Consider the following 12,027-nt stretch of genomic DNA (forward strand, 5'->3'; position numbering starts at 1 on the left):
TGGTATTGATGGGTAAGATATCTTATTAAGAAGCTACCTAATTAATAATTTCAATCTAAATGATCTAAGTATTTATAAAAATATACATGAAAAAGGTAAATCTAAGCATGTATGCATCCCAAAAAAGAATTAATCACACCCTCTTCTAATTTAGATAATTTTATGATGGTTTGGGTCAAGATTAATCACAATAAGGCTTCTAAGATAAATAAATCATGAAATATCAAATCTTAATCTATAATTACATGCCACTGTTTGAATATGCTTTACATTAAAATTTTAGTAAAGAAACAAAGTAAACAACCTATTCAATAATGAATTGGGATAAAATGATACAAAAAGGTAATTTTAATATTATTGTGTAAGTAGTGAATTGAACATCATCCCGAAACTATGATGTTAGAATGGGTTTGAACCAGTATCTTGGTTGAGGCTATGGTAAGGTGTATAGGAAAATACATTAAAACAAACACAAATTAAAACAAAACAACCAAGATATATCTATAGCTATACTAAACAACATAAAAATAAGATAACAAACTACACTCTATGATAACTACAACAATTAACATCGAATGGGTCATGAGTTTTAAGATATTACAAATTCCTCTTTAAAATAAGACCCATTAGAAAACAATAAAACAATTCAATAAAGTTGATCTAGGAAGTGCAAAAATAACAAATTATAAGGCATAAACAAAATGTATGACAATGAATGCTAAAGCTTAATTATATACCATTTGGTTTTTTCATAAAAAACTATACTTCTACTAGAAAATATTTGCAAGTTTGTAGATTTGATTGAAAAAACATGAGCTTATTAACTCAAAGGACAATTGAAAACTCAAGGAGACTATATAAACATGATTAAATATGTGAAGCAATGGGTCAAGAAGAAGATCAACCTTTAGAATCAAGGATATAAAATTATAATGTAACCACAAGAGCTTCAAAGCTGTAGTAAATAATGATATTGATTATTCCTAGACAATGGTGAATATCAAATAAAATCTTGATGATGGATCACAAATTGTGATCCAAAATGTTGATAAAAACTCACACAATCGAATCCATAAATAAATTTGTGATGCAAAATAAAGCAGTGGTTTGTAAAAGAAGGTATGCCTATTAAAGACCCCATGAATTTGAGGGGCACATGTACATTCTAACATGAGACTACGGTCCTAGGCTCCATAAAGGGTTTTCTTCCTTATTCATTTTCCCTGATGCCTACACTTTGAATAGGGAAAAAATAAATTGTGACTTATTCTTAAAATAATATAATAAGGGCTACTTCCTTTTATCGATTAAAAAAAAGATCCGCTAATTTTTGTATGACTACTTAATTTTTTTGGAATAAATCAAATTTCCAAATGGAAATCATTTTTAAAGGAATTTAAAGACCATTTAAAGTCTTGCTTGACACTTGAAAAGATTAATAATGACAACTTTGCAAGAATGTGGAGATTTAACAACTATTTACTATTTCTTGATGAGAATTTAACTAGATCAAGCATTTAATTAGAATTGGAATAGTTATAGTTAAATATATGGATAACACATGGTTCTTGAACTCTGGGACAAAACTAGAAAAAAAATGTCAAAGAGTCTTTTATTATCCTTGCAAAATGGGGAGTGGGGATTGACACAAAATATTTTTCTACCATCTCAAAGGTCCTAGTAAAGAATGCACTAGGAAAAATGAGCTTGGTTTGGCTAAGAACAACCAAGTGAAAAATATTGAGCCTACTCTACCACAAGTCTAGAGGGTATTGAAGAATCCATTTGTGATTTTATTTAGATACTATGTGAACATGCATAGAAATTTAGACATATTCCTTGTGAAGTCTAAAGTTGTAAAATGGTATGTTTGTCCAATTTGTCCATTGAGGTTTGATGTAATATAAACCTACTTCATGCAACTTACCTTAAGCACAATTCACATTTTAATTTGGTTTTAGGCTAAGAGAGAATATTTGTAGTAGTCTTGATGAAAAGATCAAGTAGAGTTGTGCTATGAATCAATAGAACATTACAAAAAATGATCTTGACCAAAAAGAACAGAATATCATATAATCAATATATTCATCAATACATAATTCCTTGAAAACTCATCATCATCATTACCATTTTACACAAACCAAAATTTGATGCAAGTACTTGTAGTAGCAAAGTTTCCTTTAAGGCAAGATCCCATAACACAACGTTAACTTGTAAACCTCTCATCTTAGAAATCTTGAATTCAAGTCTACTCAAACATAACACATAATAATATTTAATCTTAGTTCAAATAATAATTATAATTAATCTTAGTTCAAATAATAATTATAATTAATCTAGACTTTCGCCCATTATAATGAAGGGTACTCCCCTTAATACTATAAACACATAACAAAAACAAAAAATAACAACACTTTTCAAGAAAAAATGTGCTTCTTAATATCACCGCAAATGAGGAATTATAGAATTCAGAATTACAATATACTAAGACACATGAGCACCTTCATTACAATAATCTACAAGACAAAGCTACGAACTATTACCTAGAGTTGTCCTAGAAAATGTCCGGGCATTTACTAAATAGGCAATTTTATGTCACATGGGAAGGTTCTAGACACTCAAACTTAATAGCTAGGGCCGGTAGACCCTAACAATACATACACAATTAGCCAAATACATTTTTGACATTTATTTTGGAAGTTTCAGACCAACTTTGGAAGGCCATAACTCTTAAATTATTGCTATGATTGGTTATTATAACCACTTTCCGAAAACCTCAACTTCTTATCTATAGGTTTGGATTCGTGCAAGCACCCATCCTTCAAGGTTTTGGGCCTTACCTAGGCATATTTAGGCCTTCAACAATGAGCCTACACTTTTTATACCAAAATTGCACATAAAAAATCTATGATAAATCTATGAATATGCATGATATTTCACTGAGCCTCAATTGATAGGCTGCTATATCCAAGATGAATATCCACCTACAAAATTAAGACATTCCAAGCTCATATGAATGACTTACTAAGTAGCAAGCCTCCACAAAAAATAACTCTGCATTAAGACAACCCTTATTCAAACAACTAAAATGAAGTATTTTTGGTTAATGCAAAATTGCTCTTACTCCTAGGATGCTCTTGCATCAGACACCCAGGGTAATTTGAGAAGTGACCCCATCACATCTTAGGTATTTAGAGGAAAACCAAGAAGGTTAACCTCCTCCCTTGTTAGCCATGATGAATCATCTGCTAGCCTCCATTTCCATTTGACCAGGTATTCTTCATAAGTTTTGTTCCTTGTACTTGTTCCAACACAACTATCCAATATCTCCTCAATCTCCTTTGTACTCGAACTAGCTGTTGGAATGTTCCACTATGCTTCTGCAACTTCATCTACATCACCTCCTTCATAATAATCTATCAAATTTGAAATGTTAAATACTTGGTGAAATATTAAATCCAACAAGCAACTCCACTTCATAGGAATTTCCAGAATCATGTCTTTTCACTATCTTGCATGGTCCAAACTTCTTCATTTTCGGCTTATTATATGTACCCACTAGAAAATGCCTCTTTCTCAAATGAATGATGACTTCATCTCAAATTTTGAACTCCTAATACCTCCTTTTCACATCTTCCTTAGCCTTGTACTCTATTCATCTTTATAATTTTCTTCCTCACCTCTTCATGGATGTTCTTCAAATGTTCAACAAATTCTCCTACTTTAACACTACTTATCTATCCTTTATCCAACTTCCTTAATTCATAATAATTTATGGGACTACACCATATACAATCTAGAATGGTAATTTACCAGTACTCTCGTTGACAAAATTATTATATGTAATTTTTTCTTGTGGTAGAATCGTATCTCATCCTTTTGGATTATTGTCACCCCATCTTAGAAAATTCCCCAAACTCCTATTTAGCACCTCTATTTTTCCATTAGTGTGTGGATGATGTGATGAAGTAAACCTCAAAATTTTCTTCAATTTCTTCCACAATGTATGCTAGAAATGCCCAACAAATTGGTATCTTGATCTAAAACTATACTCTTTGTTTGGTAGATTATGTAGTCTCACCACTTCTCTAGAACACAACTTTTCCACATGAACAACATCACTAGTATTCTTGTAGGGAATGGAATGTGCCATCTTTGAAAACCTATCAACCACTATAAAAATAGAATAATGCCCTTGTTAAGAATGAAATCTATAATGACATCCTCTCGTAGATTTTTTGTTATGGTAAATGGATGATACAAGCCCATATTTTGTTCCACTCCTTTTGCCATCTGACATACTCTACAACTTTACACAAACTCTTCACATCTTACTACAATTGTGGCCAATAATAACTTTCAGCAACCAAAGAAATGGTCTATCTCTCCCAAAGTGTCCAACCAATCCTCTACTATGCTTCTCCTTGTTGAGATTTTCCCTCATAGAACTTCTGGGAATGCACAATTGACTTCCTTTAAATGTCATATCATCATGGATAATGAAATCCAACCACTTTTTCCTATCAAGTATAATAGGTTTTGTACAAGCCTTCCAAGCCTCACCAAAATTAGGACCCTCTGGATACAAATTCTTGAGTTCCTTGAACCCAACTACCTCAATCTACATCTATGTTTGAAAAAGTTGTCTTCTACTAAGAGCCTATGCAACTCTATTAGACTTCCCACTCATTTGTTTTAGAAAAAATGTATAACTTTGCAAAAACTCAACCCACTTCAAATTATTTTGATTCAATTTTTCTTGACTATTTAAATATTGAAAATCTTGATGATCAATATGCAAAAAGAAACTCCTTAGGAAGAAGATAATGTCTCCACTTCTTCAATGATTGAACTATAACATAAAACTCTTGATCATAAACATAATATTTTATTTTGGCATCATTCAATTTCTCACTAAAATAAGCAACAGGTCTACCTTCTTGACTCAAAACAACTCCTATTGTAGTACCACTAGCATCACAATCTACTTGAAACACATTGTTAAAATCTGGAAGTGCTAAAACATGTTGCTTTGTAAATTTTTGTTTCAATCGATTAAAACTCTTATCTGCTCTTACAGTCCACTTAAATTATTTTCTACCTCCTTTCACTATTTCAATCAAGGGTCCACAAATACTGCTAAAGCCTCTTATGAACTTTCTATAAAAACTAGCCAATCAATGAAAATAACTTACCTCTATAGCACTCTTTGGAGTAGGCCATTCAAGGATAGACTTCACTTTCTTCAAGTCTATTTTCATACCTTTTGCTAAGACTATGAATCCCAGGTACACCAACCCCTTTTTCACAAAATTGCATTTCTTTAGGTTTATCAACAACTTTTCTTCCCTCAACTTATCAAACGCCTTTTGAATATGCATCAAATGCTCCTCCAATGTCTTACTAAAGATTAATATATCATCTAGGTAAACAATGAAAAACTTACCCAGAAACTCCTTCAGTACCTCATTCATTAGCCTCATGAAAGTGATCAATGCATTGGTTAGCCCAAAAGGCATGACTAATCACTCGTACAATCCTTCACTTGTCTTGAAAGTAGTCTTCCACTCGTCACCTTCTCTGATGTGAATCTGATGGTACTCAATCTTTAGATCTATCTTAGTGAAATACACAACTCCACTCAAATAGTCCATAATATCAAATTTGTACTTGATTGTGATCTTGTTGATAGCCTGTGAATTTGTGGACATCATCCATTCTTCTTTGGTGTTAATAGTGTTGGTACATCACATATACTCATACTCTCTCCAATGAACCCCTTTTACAATAACTCATGAACTTGTTGTTAGAGAAAAAGGCTAATTTAATTTCATTAATTAAATTACCTTTTCTCCCTTCTTAAGATTTTTTTTTATGCACCTTTTGATTTTTCCATTTAATAATTAATCAGTAATTATTAAATAGCTTTTACCTTTTAGGTTACCCTTTGTAACTTTTTATGTTACCCTTTCAGGTTTCGATCTCCTTTTATAAGGATTGATCTTTTTTAATAATTAACATATTTTCTTTATCTAAGAATACATTTGCCTATTTTTCAGAGCAAACCCTCACCTCCTCTTATCTTTTTCTTCTTTGTGACAGGTTTTCTACATGCAGGTATTCGACGACTTCATGGACTTTTTTTGCATATTTGCTCAAATCCTTCATGGTATTAGAGGCAGATCTACTGTAGCTTGTTTAGTATTTGGAGAAAAAGGAGAACAAGGGTTTGAAAGATCAAATCTAGAATTTTTTTAGGTATTTCTTGTGAAAATAGGGGGGTCTCTAAAATTCATAGCACTTTGAGGCCAAATAGACCTCACTGTTGGATTCAAAAAGCGTCTAAACCCCTATTTCCACATAAGGTTCATCTATTTTGGACAACATTGATCTGGGAGGAAAAAAAATTTTGTCCAAAAGGTCTTATGACCCTCTGCATGCACTATGAGGTGATTCCAAAAAAAATAAAATCAAAAAACTGGTCGTAGGCCATTTTTTGGCCTGCAGACTTGTTTTTAGTGCTGAAAAAGGGACATTTAGCCCACGGAGTCATTTTTCAACAACCACTGATAGGCATCTCCAACAAAGATTCTGATGCTTCCATAGTTTTTGTGTTGTCCTCCAACTTCGACAAAGATTCTATTGATGTCGCCACAAACTTTGTTGATAAAAATGACTGCTTGAACTCCCAGCCTTGCCAACTTCTTTTACTACTCCACCCAACCACCACTCCACTGACCTCTAGCACCTCTGCCTCTACTTTGCCTCCACTACCCATGTGGCACTTGTGGAACCTACTACATGTCAAGTGCCAAGTCATCTTTTTTTGGACCCATTGCTATGTGGATGCCATGTGGTAGTTTTTTTTGTTGGGATTGCTGGCAGGTTGTCAATTTTAAAGTAGTAAAATGCTAATGTCAGCATGACATCAGCACTGCATCCTCCCTCTTGCTTGCCCTTTAGGTCCTCTTTTGAAATATTATTTGTTTTTTGGCCATATCTTGAGCATATAGAGGCATTTTTTCTATCCAAAAGAAGCATCAAATAGTTGGTTCCAAGACGGAGACAATGGTGTAGGAGTTTTTGGGTTTTGATGCAATTTGGTTTCTTGTTTGAATAGTCAAAGTTGGATATTTTATTTTTCACTCTGAAGAGAATATCTTGAGCATCCCAGCTCTATTTTTCAAAAATGTTATATTTTTGGAAAGCTAGTTCAATACTCTTTCCAAAAATGTTGGTTTGTCTTTTAGATTCTACTCCAATCTCTTTCTGTTTTAATTTTTGCTTTATTGCACTACGATCGATATCTTGGGTGTTTCAGGTCTAGGGATCATTTTCGTGGCATGGGATTTCTTATTTTGGGTTGTAATATCTATCATTATAGATCTTTTCCATTTATGATAATTTTTGATATCATTTGTATGCATTCTTATAAACACACTGAGATAAAGTGTCATATTGCATTTGTATTTTCATTTCAATAATTTTGCCTTGTTTTATCTTCCGATTCAAGCAGTGTCATCTGAGGACACTCGTGTAGATTATTGTATTCTTGGGATTCACCATATCTTGTGCCTTATTGTACATGCACTACTCATGATTAAAGTTACATGGGGGTTGATGTGTTGCCTTTGTTTGCCATCTTCCTTTGTCTAGTTGGAGGCTTCTACAGTCCTTCACTAGGTTTTTAGCTATCTCTTTTTGGAGTAGAGTTTTTCCCACAGGTTTTCTCTATTTCTCCTTTTTATAGAGATTTGGTTGTGATTGGGTACCTCATTAGGCCTTGTTGTCATGACCCAAGTTTGCTTTCAACATTGCATTGTAGTTTCCTTGCTCTTTCTACATTGTTTGTAACTACATTGTTGCTCGTCTGTAGGGGGTTGTTAGAGAAAAATGTTAATTTAATTTTCTTAATTAAATTATCTTTTGTCCCTTCTTAATATTTTTCTTTATGCAACTTTTTCTTTTTCTATTTAATAATTAATTGGTAATTATTAAATAGCTTTTACCTTTTAGGTTTCCCCTTGTAACTTTTTAGGTTACCCTTTTGGGTTTCGATCTCCTGTTATAACCTAATTGATCTTTTGTAATAATTAACATCTTTTCTTCATCTAAGAATACATTTGCATATTTTTCAGAGCAAACTCTTGCCTCCTCTTATCATTTTCTTTGTCATGACAAGTTTTCTACATGTAGGTATTCAAGGGCTTTGTGGATTTGTTTTGCGTATTTGCTCAAATCCTTCACTTGTCTGTTCAACTCTTCACTTTCTATTGGTGCCATTTTGTGTGCTACCTTGTTTGGAAAACTGGCTCTTGGAATCATATCCATCTGGAGATTGATCTTCCTCATTGGGAGTAATCCATTAGGTACATTATCTGACACAATATTAGGAAACTCTCCCAACAAATCTACAATTTCTACAAGTACCTCCTCTACTTCTTTACCATCTTTTGGGATTACAAAAAAACACATATGCTCATGCTTCATACCTTGGAGAAACTCCTTTCCATTAACAAAACATATTGTGGCAGCACTACATACATTTTCTTGTTTCTCCTTCAATGGCTTCAACTTATGTTTCACTCCATCCTTTGTCAGAGCGAAGGTATTTTCTCACCTATCATGTACAACATGTTTGTCAAACCATCAGGACCTACCCAACAACATATGAGATATATCCATAGGTATGATATCACATAGAACCTCATTTTCATTGCTTTCAATCTTGAACTTCACTAACCATTGCTTACTGAACATGACCTTGTGGTTGTCTTGCACCTAGGCAATACTATATGGACATGGGTGTTTCTGCCTCTTAAGCTTCAACTTTGTGACCATCTTTTCTAACACCATATTTTTAGTACCATCAATGATCACATTACAACACTTATCTTCACATTTTCACTTAGTTTGAAACAAACTCCTCATTTGATTAGGTTCATTCTCACCACTTAGAAAGACTCTCCTATTAACTAAAACTTCTCTTGTAGTATCTTCAAAATGAGATGATTTGACATCTTTATCAACATGCACAACTGACATGACCTTTGGTTCTCCAATCTATCCTTCCTTGGCACTGAGAAAAATCAAATGCTCTATTCTCTTCTTCTTTGTAGTGAAAACATTTCCATGAAAACCTCCACTTCTAGATCCTCTTCCTCTTCCTCTTTGATCTCTATTGTTTTGATCATGGAAATGATTGGAATTGTTTCCCCTCTAATTTTGACTACTACTACTTGCCTCATCATTGTTCTTTTGATTATCACTTTGACCTCCATAAAGTCATCTGCCATATCTTCCACTGCAATCTCTACAACTATTTTTTTAATCAAACTTCTTTCTCAGCTTCTCCACTCCTCTTAGGAAAAACTGATATGCCTTCTCAATACTGGTCATTAGTGTCAGCTATGGGGGAGCATTGAAAAACATTGTTATGATGTATTTATAGCTATAATTGATGACAACATAGTAATGTTTTTGTAAAAGAATGATAGAGCAGTAGAATGTGCTTCTTGTATTAAGGGTGATTTATCACTTATTTGCTTATGTGTAGTAACTAGCACATACTATAGTATGTGGGCAAGTGCGCTAAACTTGAATGGACAGTGTACGAAAGATATGATTGATCTACAAAGAACTGCATGGAAATAGAGTATTAGGAAATCACTTCCTATTGTGTGATTGCTATAGCTCATTAGATTTGTAATGAATGGTTGCATAGTTAATTGGAGATAGTATACTAACTGTTGATGGCATCAGAGAGTGTGCATGTATAGAAGTTTCCTGTGTGAAAGTTTGTGTATAACTGTGAGCTGATAACATTAATTAAATGTGTATTTCATTTAATTAATGTATGCTAATCAAGTGTGAAGCCAAATCAAGAATTTATTTATTGAGTATGGTATAAAGGAGAGATGTTTTCCATGTTTTAGATATGTAGAGTAGAAGAGACTTGTGAATTACTAAGCAGTGAAGTAGAGTGACTTACTAATGCGTGTAAGTGACCTTAAGGGTTCCTATTACTAAATACAGAGTTCCAAATTTGATTGCATGATCTAAAGATGAAGGAGTCTGATGTACTAGATAGAGGAAGTAGTAAAAGCTTGTTACATATCTATTATTCTTAAAGGAATAGTACCAAGATCAATTGCACAATGGGTTCATTGGTCTAATCTTGAAGCTATTTGGACAGTGGATTCAACTACCTTCCACAACTTTTAATAGGGTTGAAATCTCCTTACAAGGATTCAAAGTCTCCTAACAGGGACTCTTTGTACTAAGTGTTGTAATAAGACTCCTAATGGAGTCCATCCTCTAACAAGGAATATTCATATTAGTACATCATTTTGTGGGCATCATTCCCACTGGGGTTTTTCCTCTAATCAAGGGTTTCCCTAGTCAACATATCTGGTGGAATTGTGTATGTGTATCTCTTTATGGTTTACTTTGGTTGAATGGTCAAGATTGTTTAAAAGGATAAATATTTTAAATTGTCATATAACTGATTCACACCCCCCCCCCCCCCCCCCTGACTCAGTTGTACTAGTGAACTATTATTTCTAACAATTGGTATCAGAGCATTAGGTCCTTGAAGGAAAAGTTTAACAACTCTAGGAGATCCATGGCAAATCTATTTAGAAAGGAAAGTCCAAAATTTGATGGCATAAATTATGACAGCTAGAAGGATAAAATGAAGACTCATCTTTTGTGCATGGGTCCAAGATATTGGCTTGTAACCAAGGCATCTAAAAATATTGGAGAAGAAGACAATCTTGAAACCTATACTGAGGAGCAAAGAGAAGTATTTATGTGCAACATAAGGGCAAGAAAAGAAATATTGTCAGCTCTACCTAAAAGTGCATACAATCAAGTAAAACAACTCAAAAGATCTCATAAAATTTGGAAAACTTTAGAAGCTAATTATGAGGTTGACACATGCAAAAAGGGTTAGATTACAAAATTTGCGTTGCACATTCCAAGATGTTAGAATGATGGAAGATGAATCTATAAGAAGCTATATTGGCAGAATATCTGAGATTGTTTCAGGAATCACATCTCTTGATGGAATGAAATATGATGATGAAGTGATATGGAAGATCTTGAAAAGTCTAACACCACCCTTCAAAGCAGTAACATAGATGATTCAACTGATGATACCCTATACTACTAATTTCACCAAAGAAACATTTCTTGGTAGCTTGGAAGCTACAGAATTTGACCTAAAACAATTTGGAGAATTAACAAAAGTTGAGACAACATTTAGTGCACTAAATATTAAACCTAGTTTAGCAAGGAACACAAAAGTGCAAGAAGACATTTCTAGTAATAGTAAGTCTGTTGAGAAAAAGATCCAGGAAGGAGTGGCTCTTCTTGTGGAAAGAGAAAAATATTGTAAGAATATCTTTAAATGTTGGACATGTAATGAATATGGTCATTATGCATCTAAGTGAACTAAAAGAGAAAGGAAGTATAAGGGAAGATTCAAATCTAGAAGACTTAGAAATTGTTTATATGCTAATGAAGAAGAAGAGGAAGAAGAATCTGATCAAAACAAAAGTGAACATGAATTAGGATTTGTTGGTGCAAATAAGTATTTACTATTTACACTTACTTAATTTTACGTAGGTTAATGCATATTTTTATTATTTATTTATTAGTCACCTAGGAGTATACGTACTCTTATGAGTTGTCATGTTGACAACACAGGAGTTCACACCTCTTTTATCCACATGGTGTCTACAAAATAGCAATTAGCACACTAATTAAGCACATTGTGTCTACAACATCTCCACTTGAGATACACCTTGTCATTCTTATCTTCTCATCTAGAATGATGGATAAGATGTGTGGTTAGTTGTATGCTTATCTTATCTCCTAGTTCTTTCTAGAGAAATTCTAGGTTCTTCCTAAGAGGCCTTTATATACAGACACTCCTAGTGTGTTTGTACATACAATACAGAGCAATGTATGAAGACATACTCTAATATATTAATCATACTCTTTTTTGGTCTACAGTTGTGCTTG

This window comes from Cupressus sempervirens, chromosome 9 (genome assembly GCF_028749045.1).
Source record: "Cupressus sempervirens isolate cs-2001-9-10 chromosome 9, ASM2874904v1, whole genome shotgun sequence".
Classification (NCBI taxonomy): domain Eukaryota; kingdom Viridiplantae; phylum Streptophyta; class Pinopsida; order Cupressales; family Cupressaceae; genus Cupressus; species Cupressus sempervirens.